The sequence below is a fragment of the Hypanus sabinus genome, chromosome 5 (assembly GCF_030144855.1).
Source record: "Hypanus sabinus isolate sHypSab1 chromosome 5, sHypSab1.hap1, whole genome shotgun sequence".
Taxonomy (NCBI): domain Eukaryota; kingdom Metazoa; phylum Chordata; class Chondrichthyes; order Myliobatiformes; family Dasyatidae; genus Hypanus; species Hypanus sabinus.
The window spans coordinates 90718852-90739484 of record NC_082710.1 but is presented as its reverse complement, the minus strand read 5'-3'; positions in this window follow the sequence as shown (position 1 = coordinate 90739484).

The window sequence follows — 20633 nt, the reverse complement described above, 5'->3', positions numbered from 1 at the left end:
GATTGATTTTGTTGATGTGGACTGGTGGTCTAATGGAGATCGATGTTGTTGATGTGGACTGATGGTCTAATGGAGATCAATGTTGTTGATCTGGACTGGTGGTCTAATGGAGATCGATGTTGTTGTTCTGGACTGGTGGTCTAATGGAGATCGATGCTGTTGATGTGGACAGGTGGTCTAATGGAGTTCGATGTTGTTGATCGGGACTGGTGGTCTAATGGAGTTCGATGTTGTTGATGTGAACTGGTGGTCGAATGGAGTTCGATGTTGTTGATGTGAACTGGTGGTCCAATGGATATCGACGTTGTTGATGTGCATTGGTGGTTTAATGGAGATCGATGTTGTTGATGTGGACTGGTGGTCTAATGAAGATCAATGTTGTTGATGTGCACTGGTGGTCTAATGAAGATCGATGTTGTTGTTCAGGACTGGTGGTCTAATGGAGATCGATGTTGTTGTTCAGGTCTGGTGGTCTAATGGAGATCGATGTTGTTGATGTGGAATGGTGGTTCAATGGAGATCGATGTTGTGATCTGGACTGGTGGTCCAATGGAGATCAATGTTGTTGAAGTGGACTGGTGGTCTAATGGAGATCGATGCTGTTGATGTGGACAGGTGGTCTAATGGAAATCGTTGTTGTTCTTCGGGACTGGTGGTCTAACGGAGATCGATGTTGTTGTTCTGGACTGGTGGTCTAATGGAGATCGATGTTGTTGATGTAGACGGGTGGTCGAATGGAGATCGATGCTGTTGATGTGGACAGGTGGTCTAATGGAGTTCGATGTTCTTGATCGGGACTGGTGGTCTAATGGAGTTCGATGTTGTTGATGTGAACTGGTGGTCCAATGGATATCGACGTTGTTGATGTGTATTGGTGGTCTAATGGAGATCGATGTTGTTGATGTGGACTGGTGGACCAATGGAGATCGATGTTGTTGATGTGGACTGGTGGGCAATTGGAGGAGGATGTTGTTGATGTGGACTGATGGTCTAATGGAGATCAATGTTGATGATCTGGACTGGTGTTCCAATGGAGTTCGATGTTGTTGATGTGGACTAGTGGACCAATGGAGATCGATGTTGTTGATGTGGACTGGTGGTCTAATGGAGATCGATGTTGTTGATGTGGACTGCTGGACCAATGGAGATCGATGTTGTTGATGTGGACTGGTGGTATAATGGAGATCGATGTTGTTGATGTGGAAGGTGGTCTAATGCAGATCAACGTTGTTGATCTGGACTGGTGGTCTAATGGAGATCGATGTAGTTGATGTGGACTGGTGGTCTAATGGAGATCGATGTGGTTGATGACGACTGGTGGACTAATGGAGATCGATGTTGTTGATGTGCACTGGTCGTCTAAAGGAGATTGATATTGTTGATGTGGACTGGTGGTCCAATGTAGATCGATATTGTTGATGTGGACTGGTGGCCTAATGGAGATCGATGTTGTTGAAGTGCACAGGGGGTCTTCTGGAGATCAATGTTGTTGATGTGGACTGGTGGACCAATGGAGATCGATGCTGTTGATGTGGACAGGTGGTCTAATGGAGATCGCTTTTGTTGTTCGGGACTGGTGGTCTAACGGAGATCGATGTTGTTGATCTGGACTGGAGCTCTAATGGAGATTGATTTTGTTGATGTGGACTGGTGGTCTAATGGAGATCGATGTTGTTGATGTGGACTGATGGTCTAATGGAGATCAATGTTGTTGATCTGGACTGGTGGTCTAATGGAGATCGATGTTGTTGTTCTGGACTGGTGGTCTAATGGAGATCGATGCTGTTGATGTGGACAGGTGGTCTAATGGAGTTCGATGTTGTTGATCGGGACTGGTGGTCTAATGGAGTTCGATGTTGTTGATGTGAACTGGTGGTCGAATGGAGATCGACGTTGTTGATGTGGATTGGTGGTCTAATGGAGATCGATATTGTTGATGTGGACTGGTGGTCTAATGGAGATCAATGTTGTTGATCTGTACTGGTGGTCTAATGGAGACCGATGTTGTTGTTCAGGACTGGTGGTCTAATGGAGATCGATGTTGTTGATGTGGACTGGTGGTCCAATGGAGTTCGATGTTGTTGATGTGGACTAGTGGACCAATGGAGATCGATGTTGTTGATGTGGACTGGTGGTCTAATGGAGATCGATGTTGTTGATGTGGACTGCTGGACCAATGGAGATCGATGTTGTTGATGTGGACTGGTGGTCTAATGGAGATCGATGTTGTTGAAGTGCACAGGGGGTCTTCTGGAGATCAATGTTGTTGATGTGGACTGGTGGACCAATGGAGATCGATGCTGTTGATGTGGACAGGTGGTCTAATGGAGATCGCTTTTGTTGTTCGGGACTGGTGGTCTAACGGAGATCGATGTTGTTGATGTGGACTGGTGGTCTAATGGAGATCGATGTTGTTGATGTGGACTGGTGGGCAATTGGAGGAGGATGTTGTTGATGTGGACTGATGGTCTAATGGAGATCAATGTTGTTGATCTGGACTGGTGGTCTAACGGAGATCGATGTTGTTGTTCAGGACTGGTGGTCTAATGGAGATCGATGTTGTTGATGTGGACTGGTGGTCCAATGGAGTTCGATGTTGTTGATGTGGACTAGTGGACCAATGGAGATCGATGTTGTTGATGTGGACTGGTGGTCTAATGGAGATCGATGTTGTTGATGTGGACTGCTGGACCAATGGAGATCGATGTTGTTGATGTGGACTGGTGGTATAATGGAGATCGATGTTGTTGATGTGGAAGGTGGTCTAATGCAGATCAATGTTGTTGATCTGGACTGGTGGTCTAATGGAGATCGATGTAGTTGATGTGGACTGGTGGTCTAATGGAGATCGATGTGGTTGATGACGACTGGTGGACTAATGGAGATCGATGTTGTTGATGTGCACTGGTCGTCTAAAGGAGATTGATATTGTTGATGTGGACTGGTGGTCCAATGTAGATCGATATTGTTGATGTGGACTGGTGGCTTAATGGAGATCGATGTTGTTGAAGTGCACAGGGGGTCTTCTGGAGATCAATGTTGTTGATGTGGACTGGTGGACCAATGGAGATCGATGCTGTTGCAGTGGACAGGTGGTCTAATGGAGATCGCTTTTGTTGTTCGGGACTGGTGGTCTAACGGAGATCGATGTTGTTGATCTGGACTGGAGCTCTAATGGAGATTGATTTTGTTGATGTGGACTGGTGGTCTAATGGAGATCGATGTTGTTGATGTGGACTGATGGTCTAATGGAGATCAATGTTGTTGATCTGGACTGGTGGTCTAATGGAGATCGATGTTGTTGTTCTGGACTGGTGGTCTAATGGAGATCGATGCTGTTGATGTGGACAGGTGGTCTAATGGAGTTCGATGTTGTTGATCGGGACTGGTGGTCTAATGGAGTTCGATGTTGTTGATGTGAACTGGTGGTCGAATGGAGTTCGATGTTGTTGATGTGAACTGGTGGTCCAATGGATATCGACGTTGTTGATGTGCATTGGTGGTTTAATGGAGATCGATGTTGTTGATGTGGACTGGTGGTCTAATGAAGATCAATGTTGTTGATGTGCACTGGTGGTCTAATGAAGATGGATGTTGTTGTTCAGGACTGGTGGTCTAATGGAGATCGATGTTGTTGTTCAGGTCTGGTGGTCTAATGGAGATCGATGTTGTTGATGTGGAATGGTGGTTCAATGGAGATCGATGTTGTGATCTGGACTGGTGGTCCAATGGAGATCAATGTTGTTGAAGTGGACTGGTGGTCTAATGGAGATCGATGCTGTTGATGTGGACTGGTGGTCTAATGGAAATCGTTGTTGTTCTTCGGGACTGGTGGTCTAACGGAGATCGATGTTGTTGTTCTGGACTGGTGGTCTAAGGGAGATCGATGTTGTTGATGTAGACGGGTGGTCGAATGGAGATCGATGCTGTTGATGTGGACAGGTGGTCTAATGGAGTTCGATGTTCTTGATCGGGACTGGTGGTCTAATGGAGTTCGATGTTGTTGATGTGAACTGGTGGTCCAATGGATATCGACGTTGTTGATGTGTATTGGTGGTCTAATGGAGATCGATGTTGTTGATGTGCACTGGTGGTCTAATGCAGATCGATGTTGTTGATGCGGACTGGTGGTCTAATGGAGATCGATGTTGTTGATGTGGACTGGTGGTCTAATGGAGATCGATGTTGTTGAAGTGCACAGGGGGTCTTCTGGAGATCAATGTTGTTGATGTGGACTGGTGGACCAATGGAGATCGATGCTGTTGATGTGGACAGGTGGTCTAATGGAGATCGCTTTTGTTGTTCGGGACTGGTGGTCTAACGGAGATCGATGTTGTTGATGTGGACTGGTGGTCTAATGGAGATCGATGTTGTTGATGTGGACTGGTGGGCAATTGGAGGAGGATGTTGTTGATGTGGACTGATGGTCTAATGGAGATCAATGTTGTTGATCTGGACTGGTGTTCCAATGGAGTTCGATGTTGTTGATGTGGACTAGTGGACCAATGGAGATCGATGTTGTTGATGTGGACTGGTGGTCTAATGGAGATCGATGTTGTTGATGTGGACTGCTGGACCAATGGAGATCGATGTTGTTGATGTGGACTGGTGGTATAATGGAGATCGATGTTGTTGATGTGGAAGGTGGTCTAATGCAGATCAATGTTGTTGATCTGGACTGGTGGTCTAATGGAGATCGATGTAGTTGATGTGGACTGGTGGTCTAATGGAGATCGATGTGGTTGATGACGACTGGTGGACTAATGGAGATCGATGTTGTTGATGTGGACTGGTGGGCAATTGGAGGAGGATGTTGTTGATGTGGACTGATGGTCTAATGGAGATCAATGTTGTTGATCTGGACTGGTGGTCTAATGGAGATCGATGTTGTTGTTCTGGACTGGTGGTCTAATGGAGATCGATGTTGTTGATGTGGACAGGTGGTCTAATGGAGATCGATGTTGCTGATCGGGAATGGTGGTCTAATGGAGATCGATGTTGTTGATCTGGACTGGTGCTCTAATGGAGATCGATGTTGTTGATGTGGACTGGTGGTCTGATGGAGATCGATGTTGTTGATGTGGACTGGTGGGCAATTGGAGGAGGATGTTGTTGATGTGGACTGATGGTCTAATGGAGATAAATGTGGTTGATCTGGACTGGTGGTCTAATGGAGATCGATGTTGTTGTTCGGGACTGGTGGTCTAATGGAGATCGATGTTGTTGATGTGGACTGGTGGACTAATGGAGATAGATGTTGTTGATCTGGACTGGTGGTCTAATGGAGATCAATGTTGTTGATCTGTACTGGTGGTCTAATGGAGATCGATGTTGTTGATCTGGACTGGTGGTCTAATGGAGATCAATGTTGTTGATCTGGACTGGTGGTCTAATGGAGATCGATGTTGTTGATGTGGACTGGTGGTCTAATGGAGATCGATGCTGTTGATGTGGACAGGTGGACTAATGGAGTTCGATGTTGTTGATCGGGACTGGTGGTCTAATGGAGTTCGATGTTTATGATGTGGACAGGTGGTCTAATGGAGATCGATATTGTTGATGTGGACTTTTGGTCTAATGGAGATGGATGTTGTTGTTCAGGACTGGTGGTCTAATGGAGATCGATGTTGTGGTTCAGGACTGGTGGTCTAATGGAGATCGATGTTGTTGATATGGAATGGTGGTGTAATGGAGATCGATGTTGTTGATCTGGTCTGGTGGTCCAATGGAGATCAATGTTGTTGAAGTGGACTGGTGGTCTAATGGAGATCGATGCTGTTGATGTGGACAGGTGGTCTAATGGAGTTCGATGTTGTTGATCGGGACTGGTGGTCTAATGGAGTTCGATGTTGTTGATGTGGACTGGTGCTCTAATGGAGATCGATGTTGTTGATCTGGACTGGTGCACTAATGGAGATCGATGTTGTTGATCTGGACTGGTGTTCTAATGGAGATCGATGTTGTTGATCTGGACTGGTGCTCTAATGGAGATCGATGTTGTTGATGTGGACTGGTAGTCTAATGGAGATCGATGTTGTTGATGTGGACTGGTGGTCTGATGGAGATCGATGTTGTTGATGTGGACTGGTGGGCAATTGGAGGAGGATGTTGTTGATGTGGACTGATGGTCTAATGGAGATCAATGTTGTTGATCTGGACTGGTGGTCTAATGGAGATCGATGTTGTTGATGTGGATGGGTGGTCGAATGGAGATCGATGCTGTTGATGTGGATGGGTGGTCGAATGGAGATCGATGCTGTTGATGTGGACAGGTGGTCTAATGGAGTTCGATGTTGTTGATCGGGACTGGTGGTCTAATGGAGTTCGATGTTGTTGATGTGAACTGGTGGTCCAATGGATATCGACGTTGTTGATGTGCATTGGTGGTTGAATGGAGATCGATGTTGCTGATGTGGACTGGTGGTCTAATGGAGATCGATGTTGTTGTTCAGGACTGGTGGTCTTATGAAGATCGATGTTGTTGATGTGGAATGGTGGTCCAATGGAGATCGATGTTGTTGATGTGGACAGGTGTTCTAATGGAGATTGATGTTGCTGATCGGGAATGGTGGTCTAATGGAGATCGATGTTGTTGATCTGGACTGGTGCTCTAATGGAGATCGATGTTGTTGATGTGGACTGGTGGTCTGATGGAGATCGATGTTGTTGATGTGGACTGGTGGGCAATTGGAGGAGGATGTTGTTGATGTGGACTGGTGGTCTAATGGAGATCGATGTTGTTGATCGGGACTGGTGGTCTAATGGAGTTCGATGTTGTTGATGTGAACTGGTGGTCCAATGGATATCGACGTTGTTGATGTGCATTGGTGGTTTAATGGAGATCGATGTTGTTGATGTGGACTGGTGGTCTAATGAAGATCAATGTTGTTGATGTGCACTGGTGGTCTAATGAAGATCGATGTTGTTGTTCAGGACTGGTGGTCTAATGGAGATCGATGTTGTTGTTCAGGTCTGGTGGTCTAATGGAGATCGATGTTGTTGATGTGGAATGGTGGTTCAATGGAGATCGATGTTGTTGATCTGGACTGGTGGTCCAATGGAGATCAATGTTGTTGAAGTGGACTGGTGGTCTAATGGAGATCGATGCTGTTGATGTGGACAGGTGGTGTAATGGAAATCGTTGTTGTTCTTCGGGACTGGTGGTCTAACGGAGATCGATGTTGTTGTTCTGGACTGGTGGTCTAATGGAGATCGATGTTGTTGATGTAGACGGGTGGTCGAATGGAGATCGATGCTGTTGATGTGGATAGGTGGTCTAATGGAGTTCGATGTTCTTGATCGGGACTGGTGGTCTAATGGAGTTCGATGTTGTTGATGTGAACTGGTGGTCCAATGGATATCGACGTTGTTGATGTGTATTGGTGGTCTAATGGAGATCGAAGTTGTTGATGTGGACTGGTGGTCTAATGCAGATCGATGTTGTTGATGCGGACTGGTGGTCTAATGGAGATCGATGTTGTTGATGTGGACTGGTGGTCTAATGGAGATCGATGTTGTTGAAGTGCACAGGGGGTCTTCTGGAGATCAATGTTGTTGATGTGGACTGGTGGACCAATGGAGATCGATGCTGTTGATGTGGACAGGTGGTCTAATGGAGATCGCTTTTGTTGTTCGGGACTGGTGGTCTAACGGAGATCGATGTTGTTGATGTGGACTGGTGGTCTAATGGAGATCGATGTTGTTGATGTGGACTGGTGGGCAATTGGAGGAGGATGTTGTTGATGTGGACTGATGGTCTAATGGAGATCAATGTTGTTGATCTGGACTGGTGGTCTAATGGAGATCGATGTTGTTGTTCAGGACTGGTGGTCTAATGGAGATCGATGTTGTTGATGTGGACTGGTGGTCCACTGGAGTTCGATGTTGTTGATGTGGACTAGTGGACCAATGGAGATCGATGTTGTTGATGTGGACTGGTGGTCTAATGGAGATCGATGTTGTTGATGTGGACTGCTGGACCAATGGAGATCGATGTTGTTGATGTGGACTGGTGGTATAATGGAGATCGATGTTGTTGATGTGGAAGGTGGTCTAATGCAGATCAATGTTGTTGATCTGGACTGGTGGTCTAATGGAGATCGATGTAGTTGATGTGGACTGGTGGTCTAATGGAGATTGATGTGGTTGATGACGGCTGGTGGACTAATGGAGATCGATGTTGTTGATGTGCACTGGTCGTCTAAAGGAGATTGATATTGTTGATGTGGACTGGTGGTCCAATGTAGATCGATATTGTTGATGTGGACTGGTGGCCTAATGGAGATCGATGTTGTTGAAGTGCACAGGGGGTCTTCTGGAGATCAATGTTGTTGATGTGGACTGGTGGACCAATGGAGATCGATGCTGTTGATGTGGACAGGTGGTCTAATGGAGATCGCTTTTGTTGTTCGGGACTGGTGGTCTAACGGAGATCGATGTTGTTGATCTGGACTGGAGCTCTAATGGAGATTGATTTTGTTGATGTGGACTGGTGGTCTAATGGAGATCGATGTTGTTGATGTGGACTGATGGTCTAATGGAGATCAATGTTGTTGATCTGGACTGGTGGTCTAATGGAGATCGATGTTGTTGTTCTGGACTGGTGGTCTAATGGAGATCGATGCTGTTGATGTGGACAGGTGGTCTAATGGAGTTCGATGTTGTTGATCGGGACTGGTGGTCTAATGGAGTTCGATGTTGTTGATGTGAACTGGTGGTCGAATGGAGTTCGATGTTGTTGATGTGAACTGGTGGTCCAATGGATATCGACGTTGTTGATGTGCATTGGTGGTTTAATGGAGATCGATGTTGTTGATGTGGACTGGTGGTCTAATGAAGATCAATGTTGTTGATGTGCACTGGTGGTCTAATGAAGATCGATGTTGTTGTTCAGGACTGGTGGTCTAATGGAGATCGATGTTGTTGTTCAGGTCTGGTGGTCTAATGGAGATCGATGTTGTTGATGTGGAATGGTGGTTCAATGGAGATCGATGTTGTGATCTGGACTGGTGGTCCAATGGAGATCAATGTTGTTGAAGTGGACTGGTGGTCTAATGGAGATCGATGCTGTTGATGTGGACAGGTGGTCTAATGGAAATCGTTGTTGTTCTTCGGGACTGGTGGTCTAACGGAGATCGATGTTGTTGTTCTGGACTGGTGGTCTAATGGAGATCGATGTTGTTGATGTAGACGGGTGGTCGAATGGAGATCGATGCTGTTGATGTGGACAGGTGGTCTAATGGAGTTCGATGTTCTTGATCGGGACTGGTGGTCTAATGGAGTTCGATGTTGTTGATGTGAACTGGTGGTCCAATGGATATCGACGTTGTTGATGTGTATTGGTGGTCTAATGGAGATCGATGTTGTTGATGTGGACTGGTGGACCAATGGAGATCGATGTTGTTGATGTGGACTGGTGGGCAATTGGAGGAGGATGTTGTTGATGTGGACTGATGGTCTAATGGAGATCAATGTTGATGATCTGGACTGGTGTTCCAATGGAGTTCGATGTTGTTGATGTGGACTAGTGGACCAATGGAGATCGATGTTGTTGATGTGGACTGGTGGTCTAATGGAGATCGATGTTGTTGATGTGGACTGCTGGACCAATGGAGATCGATGTTGTTGATGTGGACTGGTGGTATAATGGAGATCGATGTTGTTGATGTGGAAGGTGGTCTAATGCAGATCAACGTTGTTGATCTGGACTGGTGGTCTAATGGAGATCGATGTAGTTGATGTGGACTGGTGGTCTAATGGAGATCGATGTGGTTGATGACGACTGGTGGACTAATGGAGATCGATGTTGTTGATGTGCACTGGTCGTCTAAAGGAGATTGATATTGTTGATGTGGACTGGTGGTCCAATGTAGATCGATATTGTTGATGTGGACTGGTGGCCTAATGGAGATCGATGTTGTTGAAGTGCACAGGGGGTCTTCTGGAGATCAATGTTGTTGATGTGGACTGGTGGACCAATGGAGATCGATGCTGTTGATGTGGACAGGTGGTCTAATGGAGATCGCTTTTGTTGTTCGGGACTGGTGGTCTAACGGAGATCGATGTTGTTGATCTGGACTGGAGCTCTAATGGAGATTGATTTTGTTGATGTGGACTGGTGGTCTAATGGAGATCGATGTTGTTGATGTGGACTGATGGTCTAATGGAGATCAATGTTGTTGATCTGGACTGGTGGTCTAATGGAGATCGATGTTGTTGTTCTGGACTGGTGGTCTAATGGAGATCGATGCTGTTGATGTGGACAGGTGGTCTAATGGAGTTCGATGTTGTTGATCGGGACTGGTGGTCTAATGGAGTTCGATGTTGTTGATGTGAACTGGTGGTCGAATGGAGATCGACGTTGTTGATGTGGATTGGTGGTCTAATGGAGATCGATATTGTTGATGTGGACTGGTGGTCTAATGGAGATCGATGTTGTTGATGTGGACTGCTGGACCAATGGAGATCGATGTTGTTGATGTGGACTGGTGGTATAATGGAGATCGATGTTGTTGATGTGGAAGGTGGTCTAATGCAGATCAACGTTGTTGATCTGGACTGGTGGTCTAATGGAGATCGATGTAGTTGATGTGGACTGGTGGTCTAATGGAGATCGATGTGGTTGATGACGACTGGTGGACTAATGGAGATCGATGTTGTTGATGTGCACTGGTCGTCTAAAGGAGATTGATATTGTTGATGTGGACTGGTGGTCCAATGTAGATCGATATTGTTGATGTGGACTGGTGGCCTAATGGAGATCGATGTTGTTGAAGTGCACAGGGGGTCTTCTGGAGATCAATGTTGTTGATGTGGACTGGTGGACCAATGGAGATCGATGCTGTTGATGTGGACAGGTGGTCTAATGGAGATCGCTTTTGTTGTTCGGGACTGGTGGTCTAACGGAGATCGATGTTGTTGATCTGGACTGGAGCTCTAATGGAGATTGATTTTGTTGATGTGGACTGGTGGTCTAATGGAGATCGATGTTGTTGATGTGGACTGATGGTCTAATGGAGATCAATGTTGTTGATCTGGACTGGTGGTCTAATGGAGATCGATGTTGTTGTTCTGGACTGGTGGTCTAATGGAGATCGATGCTGTTGATGTGGACAGGTGGTCTAATGGAGTTCGATGTTGTTGATCGGGACTGGTGGTCTAATGGAGTTCGATGTTGTTGATGTGAACTGGTGGTCGAATGGAGATCGACGTTGTTGATGTGGATTGGTGGTCTAATGGAGATCGATATTGTTGATGTGGACTGGTGGTCTAATGGAGATCAATGTTGTTGATCTGTACTGGTGGTCTAATGGAGACCGATGTTGTTGTTCAGGACTGGTGGTCTAATGGAGATCGATGTTGTTGATGTGGACTGGTGGTGCAATGGAGTTCGATGTTGTTGATGTGGACTAGTGGACCAATGGAGATCGATGTTGTTGATGTGGACTGGTGGTCTAATGGAGATCGATGTTGTTGATGTGGACTGCTGGACCAATGGAGATCGATGTTGTTGATGTGGACTGGTGGTCTAATGGAGATCGATGTTGTTGAAGTGCACAGGGGGTCTTCTGGAGATCAATGTTGTTGATGTGGACTGGTGGACCAATGGAGATCGATGCTGTTGATGTGGACAGGTGGTCTAATGGAGATCGCTTTTGTTGTTCGGGACTGGTGGTCTAACGGAGATCGATGTTGTTGATGTGGACTGGTGGTCTAATGGAGATCGATGTTGTTGATGTGGACTGGTGGGCAATTGGAGGAGGATGTTGTTGATGTGGACTGATGGTCTAATGGAGATCAATGTTGTTGATCTGGACTGGTGGTCTAACGGAGATCGATGTTGTTGTTCAGGACTGGTGGTCTAATGGAGATCGATGTTGTTGATGTGGACTGGTGGTCCAATGGAGTTCGATGTTGTTGATGTGGACTAGTGGACCAATGGAGATCGATGTTGTTGATGTGGACTGGTGGTCTAATGGAGATCGATGTTGTTGATGTGGACTGCTGGACCAATGGAGATCGATGTTGTTGATGTGGACTGGTGGTATAATGGAGATCGATGTTGTTGATGTGGAAGGTGGTCTAATGCAGATCAATGTTGTTGATCTGGACTGGTGGTCTAATGGAGATCGATGTAGTTGATGTGGACTGGTGGTCTAATGGAGATCGATGTGGTTGATGACGACTGGTGGACTAATGGAGATCGATGTTGTTGATGTGCACTGGTCGTCTAAAGGAGATTGATATTGTTGATGTGGACTGGTGGTCCAATGTAGATCGATATTGTTGATGTGGACTGGTGGCTTAATGGAGATCGATGTTGTTGAAGTGCACAGGGGGTCTTCTGGAGATCAATGTTGTTGATGTGGACTGGTGGACCAATGGAGATCGATGCTGTTGCAGTGGACAGGTGGTCTAATGGAGATCGCTTTTGTTGTTCGGGACTGGTGGTCTAACGGAGATCGATGTTGTTGATCTGGACTGGAGCTCTAATGGAGATTGATTTTGTTGATGTGGACTGGTGGTCTAATGGAGATCGATGTTGTTGATGTGGACTGATGGTCTAATGGAGATCAATGTTGTTGATCTGGACTGGTGGTCTAATGGAGATCGATGTTGTTGTTCTGGACTGGTGGTCTAATGGAGATCGATGCTGTTGATGTGGACAGGTGGTCTAATGGAGTTCGATGTTGTTGATCGGGACTGGTGGTCTAATGGAGTTCGATGTTGTTGATGTGAACTGGTGGTCGAATGGAGATCGACGTTGTTGATGTGGATTGGTGGTCTAATGGAGATCGATATTGTTGATGTGGACTGGTGGTCTAATGGAGATCAATGTTGTTGATTTGTACTGGTGGTCTAATGGAGACCGATGTTGTTGTTCAGGACTGGTGGTCTAATGGAGATCGATGTTGTTGATGTGGACTGGTGGTCCAATGGAGTTCGATGTTGTTGATGTGAACTAGTGGACCAATGGAGATCGATGTTGTTGATGTGGACTGGTGGTCTAATGGAGATCGATGTTGTTGATGTGGACTGCTGGACCAATGGAGATCGATGTTGTTGATGTGGACTGGTGGTATAATGGAGATCGATGTTGTTGATGTGGAATGGTGGTCTAATGCAGATCAATGTTGTTGATCTGGATTGGTGGTCTAATGGAGATCGATGTAGTTGATGTGGACTAGTGGTCTAATGGAGATCGATGTGGTTGATGACGACTGGTGAACTAATGGAGATCGTTGTTGTTGATGTGCACTGGTCGTCTACAGGAGATTGATATTGTTGATGTGGACTGGTGGTCCAATGTAGATCGATATTGTGGATGTGGACTGGTGGTCTAATGGAGATTGATGTTGATGATCAGGTCTGGTGGTCAACTGGAGATCGATGTTGTTGATGTGTTCTGGTGGTACAATGGAGATCGATGTTGTTGATCTAGACTGGAGGTCTAATGGAGAGAGATGTTGTTGATATGGACTGGTGTTCCAATGGATATCGATGTTGTTAATGTGGACTGGTGGACTAATGGAGATCGATGTTGTTGATGTGGACTGGTGGTGTAATGGAGATCGATGTTGTTGATGTGGACTGGTGGTCTAATGGAGATCGATGTTGTTGATGTGGACTGGTGGTCTAATGGAGATCGATGTTGTTGATGTGGACTGGTGGTCCATTGGAGATCGATGTTGTTGATGTGGACTGGTGGTCTAATGGAGATCGATGTTGCTGATGTGGACTGGTGGTCTAATGGAGATCGATGTTGTTGATGTGGACTGGTGTTCCAATGGAGATCGATGTTGTTGATGTTGACTGGTGGTCTAAAGGAGTTCGATGTGGTTGATGTGGACTGGTGGACCAATGGAGATCGATGTTGTTGATATGGACTTGTGGTCCGATGGAGATCGATGTTGTTATTGTGGGCTGCTGGTCTTATTGAGATCAATGTTGTTGATGTGGACTGCTGGTCCAATAGAGATCGATGTTGTTGATGTGGACTGGTGGTCTCATGGATTTCGATGTTGTTGATGTGGGCTGGTGGTCCAATGTAGATCGATGTTGTTGATGTGGATTGGTGGTTTAATGGAGATCGATGTTGTTGATGTGGACTGGTGGTCTAATGAAGATCAATGTTGTTGATGTGCACTGGTGGTCTAATGAAGATGGATGTTGTTGTTCAGGACTGGTGGTCTAATGGAGATCGATGTTGTTGTTCAGGTCTGGTGGTCTAATGGAGATCGATGTTGTTGATGTGGAATGGTGGTTCAATGGAGATCGATGTTGTGATCTGGACTGGTGGTCCAATGGAGATCAATGTTGTTGAAGTGGACTGGTGGTCTAATGGAGATCGATGCTGTTGATGTGGACAGGTGGTCTAATGGAAATCGTTGTTGCTCTTCGGGACTGGTGGTCTAACGGAGATCGATGTTGTTGTTCTGGACTGGTGGTCTAATGGAGATCGATGTTGTTGATGTAGATGGGTGGTCGAATGGAGATCGATGCTGTTGATGTGGACAGGTGGTCTAATGGAGTTCGATGTTCTTGACCGGGACTGGTGGTCTAATGGAGTTCGATGTTGTTGATGTGAACTGGTGGTCCAATGGATATCGATGTTGTTGATGTGTATTGGTGGTCTAATGGAGATCGATGTTGTTGATGTGGACTGGTGGTCTAATGCAGATCGATGTTGTTGATGCGGACTGGTGGTCTAATGGAGATCGATGTTGTTGATGTGGACTGGTGGTCTAATGGAGATCGATGTTGTTGAAGTGCACAGGGTTTCTTCTGGAGATCAATGTTGTTGATGTGGACTGGTGGACCAATGGAGATCGATGCTGTTGATGTGGACAGGTGGTCTAATGGAGATCGCTTTTGTTGTTCGGGACTGGTGGTCTAACGGAGATCGATGTTGTTGATGTGGACTGGTGGTCTAATGGAGATCGATGTTGTTGATGTGGACTGGTGGGCAATTGGAGGAGGATGTTGTTGATGTGGACTGATGGTCTAATGGAGATCAATGTTGTTGATCTGGACTGGTGGTCCAATGGAGTTCGATGTTGTTGATGTGGACTAGTGGACCAATGGAGATCGATGTTGTTGATGTGGACTGGTGGTCTAATGGAGATCGATGTTGTTGATGTGGACTGCTGGACCAATGGAGATCGATGTTGTTGATGTGGACTGGTGGTATAATGGAGATCGATGCTGTTGATGTGGAAGGTGGTCTAATGCAGATCAATGTTGTTGATCTGGACTGGTGGTCTAATGGAGATCGATGTAGTTGATGTGGACTGGTGGTCTAATGGAGATCGATGTGGTTGATGACGACTTGTGGACTAATGGAGATCGATGTTGTTGATGTGCACTGGTCGTCTAAAGGAGATTGATATTGTTGATGTGGACTGGTGGTCCAATGTAGATCGATATTGTTGATGTGGACTGGTGGCCTAATGGAGATCGATGTTGTTGAAGTGCACAGGGGGTCTTCTGGAGATCAATGTTGTTGATGTGGACTGGTGGACCAATGGAGATCGATGCTGTTGATGTGGACAGGTGGTCTAATGGAGATCGCTTTTGTTGTTCGGGACTGGTGGCCTAACGGAGATCGATGTTGTTGATCTGGACTGGAGCTCTGATGGAGATTGATTTTGTTGATGTGGACTGGTGGTCTAATGGAGATCGATGTTGTTGATGTGGACTGATGGTCTAATGGAGATCAATGTTGTTGATCTGGACTGGTGGTCCAATGGAGTTCGATGTTGTTGATGTGGACTAGTGGACCAATGGAGATCGATGTTGTTGATGTGGACTGGTGGTCTAATGGAGATCGATGTTGTTGATGTGGACTGCTGGACCAATGGAGATCGATGTTGTTGATGTGGACTGGTGGTATAATGGAGATCGATGTTGTTGATGTGGAAGGTGGTCTAATGCAGATCAATGTTGTTGATCTGGACTGGTGGTCTAATGGAGATCGATGTAGTTGATGTGGACTGGTGGTCTAATGGAGATCGATGTGGTTGATGACGACTTGTGGACTAATGGAGATCGATGTTGTTGATGTGCACTGGTCGTCTAAAGGAGATTGATATTGTTGATGTGGACTGGTGGTCCAATGTAGATCGATATTGTTGATGTGGACTGGTGGCCTAATGGAGATCGATGTTGTTGAAGTGCACAGGGGGTCTTCTGGAGATCAATGTTGTTGATGTGGACTGGTGGACCAATGGAGATCGATGCTGTTGATGTGGACAGGTGGTCTAATGGAGATCGCTTTTGTTGTTCGGGACTGGTGGTCTAACGGAGATCGATGTTGTTGATCTGGACTGGAGCTCTGATGGAGATTGATTTTGTTGATGTGGACTGGTGGTCTAATGGAGATCGATGTTGTTGATGTGGACTGATGGTCTAATGGAGATCAATGTTGTTGATCTGGACTGGTGGTCTAATGGAGATCGATGTTGTTGTTCTGGACTGGTGGTCTAATGGAGATCGATGCTGTTGATGTGGACAGGTGGTCTAATGGAGTTCGTTGTTGTTGATCGGGACTGGTGGTCTAATGGAGTTCGATGTTGTTGATGTGAACTGGTGGTCGAATGGAGATCGACGTTGTTGATGTGGATTGGTGGTCTAATGGAGATCGATATTGTTGATGTGGACTGGTGGTCTAATGGAGATCAATGTTGTTGATCTGTACTTGTGGTCTAATGGAGACCGATGTTGTTGTTCAGGACTGGTGGTCTAATGGAGATCGATGTTGTTGATGTGGACTGGTGGTCCAATGGAGTTCGATGTTGTTGATGTGGACTAGTGGACCAATGGAGATCGATGTTGTTGATGTGGACTGGTGGTCTAATGGAGATCGATGTTGTTGATGTGGACTGCTGGACCAATGGAGATCGATGTTGTTGATGTGGACTGGTGGTATAATGGAGATCGATGTTGTTGATGTGGAAGGTGGTCTAATGCAGATCAATGTTGTTGATCTGGACTGGTGGTCTAATGGAGATCGATGTAGTTGATGTGGACTGGTGGTCTAATGGAGATCGATGTGGTTGATGACGACTGGTGGACTAATGGAGATCGATGTTGTTGATGTGCACTGGTCGTCTAAAGGAGATTGATATTGTTGATGTGGACTGGTGGTCCAATGTACATCGATATTGTTGATGTGGACTGGTGGCCTAATGGAGATCGATGTTGTTGAAGTGCACAGGGGGTCTTCTGGAGATCAATGTTGTTGATGTGGACTGGTGGACCAATGGAGATCGATGCTGTTGATGGGGACAGGTGGTCTAATGGAGATCGCTTTTGTTGTTCGGGACTGGTGGTCTAACGGAGATCGATGTTGTTGATCTGGACTGGAGCTCTAATGGAGATTGATTTTGTTGATGTGGACTGGTGGTCTAATGGAGATCGATGTTGTTGATGTGGACTGATGGTCTAATGGAGATCAATGTTGTTGATCTGGACTGGTGGTCTAATGGAGATCGATGTTGTTGTTCTGGACTGGTGGTCTAATGGAGATCGATGCTGTTGATGTGGACAGGTGGTCTAATGGAGTTCGATGTTCTTGATCGGGACTGGTGGTCTAATGGAGTTCGATGTTGTTGATGTGAACTGGTGGTCGAATGGAGATCGACGTTGTTGATGTGGATTGGTGGTCTAATGGAGATCGATATTGTTGATGTGGACTGGTGGTCTAATGGAGATCAATGTTGTTGATCTGTACTGGTGGTCTAATGGAGACCGATGTTGTTGTTCAGGACTGGTGGTCTAATGGAGATCGATGTTGTTGATGTGGACTAGAGGACCAATGGAGATCGATGTTGTTGATGTGGACTGGTGGTCTAATGGAGATCGATGTTGTTGATGTGGACTGGTGGTCTAATGGAGATCGATGTTGTTGAAGTGCACAGGGGGTCTTCTGGAGATCAATGTTGTTGATGTGGACTGGTGGACCAATGGATATCGATGCTGTTGATGTGGACAGGTGGTCTAATGGAGATCGCTTTTGTTGTTCGGGACTGGTGGTCTAACGGAGATAGATGTTGTTGATGTGGACTGGTGGTCTAATGGAGATCGATGTTGTTGATGTGGACTGGTGGGCAATTGGAGGAGGATGTTGTTGATGTGGACTGATGGTCTAATGGAGATCAATGTTGTTGATCTGGACTGGTGGTCTAATGGAGATCGATGTTGTTGTTCAGGACTGGTGGTCTAATGGAGATCGATGTTGTTGATGTGGACTGGTGGTCCAATGGAGTTCGATGTTGTTGATGTGGACTAGTGGACCAATGGAGATCGATGTTGTTGATGTGGACTGGTGGTCTAATGGAGATCGATGTTGTTGATGTGGACTGCTGGACCAATGGAGATCGATGTTGTTGATGTGGACTGGTGGTATAATGGAGATCGATGTTGTTGATGTGGAAGGTGGTCTAATGCAGATCAATGTTGTTGATCTGGACTGGTGGTCTAATGGAGATCGATGTAGTTGATGTGGACTGGTGGTCTAATGGAGATCGATGTGGTTGATGACGACTGGTGGACTAATGGAGATCGATGTTGTTGATGTGCACTGGTCGTCTAAAGGAGATTGATATTGTTGATGTGGACTGGTGGTCCAATGTAGATCGATATTGTTGATGTGGACTGGTGGCCTAATGGAGATCGATGTTGTTGAAGTGCACAGGGGGTCTTCTGGAGATCAATGTTGTTGATGTGGACTGGTGGACCAATGGAGATCGATGCTGTTGATGTGGACAGGTGGTCTAATGGAGATCGCTTTTGTTGTTTGGGACTGGTGGTCTAACGGAGATCGATGTTGTTGATGTGGACTGGTGGTCTAATGAAGATCAATGTTGTTGATGCGCACTGGTGGTCTAATGAAGATCGATGTTGTTGTTCAGGACTGGTGGTCTAATGGAGATCGATGTTGTTGTTCAGGTCTGGTGGTCTAATGGAGATCGATGTTGTTGATGTGGAATGGTGGTTCAATGGAGATCGATGTTGTTGATCTGGACTGGTGGTCCAATGGAGATGAATGTTGTTGAAGTGGACTGGTGGTCTAATGGAGATCGATGCTGTTGATGTGGACAGGTGGTCTAATGGAAATCGTTGTTGTTCTTCGGGACTGGTGGTCTAACGGAGATCGATGTTGTTGTTCTGGACTGGTGGTCTAATGGAGATCGATGTTGTTGATGTAGACGGGTGGTCGAATGGAGATCGATGCTGTTGATGTGGACAGGTGGTCTAATGGAGTTCGATGTTGTTGATCGGGACTGGTGGTCTAATGGAGTTCGATGTTGTTGATGTGAACTGGTGGTCGAATGGAGATCGACGTTGTTGATGTGGATTGGTGGTCTAATGGAGATCGATATTGTTGATGTGGACTGGTGGTCTAATGGAGATCAATGTTGTTGATTTGTACTGGTGGTCTAATGGAGACCGATGTTGTTGTTCAGGACTGGTGGTCTAATGGAGATCGATGTTGTTGATGTGGACTGGTGGTCCAATGGATATCGATGCTGTTGATGTGGACAGGTGGTCTAATGGAGATCGCTTTTGTTGTTCGGGACTGGTGGTCTAACGGAGATAGATGTTGTTGATGTGGACTGGTGGTCTAATGGAGATCGATGTTGTTGATGTGGACTGGTGGGCAATTGGAGGAGGATGTTGTTGATGTGGACTGATGGTCTAATGGAGATCAATGTTGTTGATCTGGACTGGTGGTCTAATGGAGATCGATGTTGTTGTTCAGGACTGGTGGTCTAATGGAGATCGATGTTGTTGATGTGGACTGGTGGTCCAATGGAGTTCGATGTTGTTGATGTGGACTAGTGGACCAATGGAGATCGATGTTGTTGATGTGGACTGGTGGTCTAATGGAGATCGATGTTGTTGATGTGGACTGCTGGACCAATGGAGATCGATGTTGTTGATGTGGACTGGTGGTATAATGGAGATCGATGTTGTTGATGTGGAAGGTGGTCTAATGCAGATCAATGTTGTTGATCTGGACTGGTGGTCTAATGGAGATCGATGTAGTTGATGTGGACTGGTGGTCTAATGGAGATCGATGTGGTTGATGACGACTGGTGGACTAATGGAGATCGATGTTGTTGATGTGCACTGGTCGTCTAAAGGAGATTGATATTGTTGATGTGGACTGGTGGTCCAATGTAGATCGATATTGTTGATGTGGACTGGTGGCCTAATGGAGATCGATGTTGTTGAAGTGCACAGGGGGTCTTCTGGAGATCAATGTTGTTGATGTGGACTGGTGGACCAATGGAGATCGATGCTGTTGATGTGGACAGGTGGTCTAATGGAGATCGCTTTTGTTGTTCGGGACTGGTGGTCTAACGGAGATCGATGTTGTTGATCTGGACTGGAGCTCTAATGGAGAATGATTTTGTTGATGTGGACTGGTGGTCTAATGGAGATCGATGTTGTTGATGTGGACTGATGGTCTAATGGAGATCAATGTTGTTGATCTGGACTGGTGGTCTAATGGAGATCGATGTTGTTGTTCTGGACTGGTGGTCTAATGGAGATCGATGCTGTTGATGTGGACAGGTGGTCTAATGGAGTTCGATGTTGTTGATCGGGAATGGTGGTCTAATGGAGTT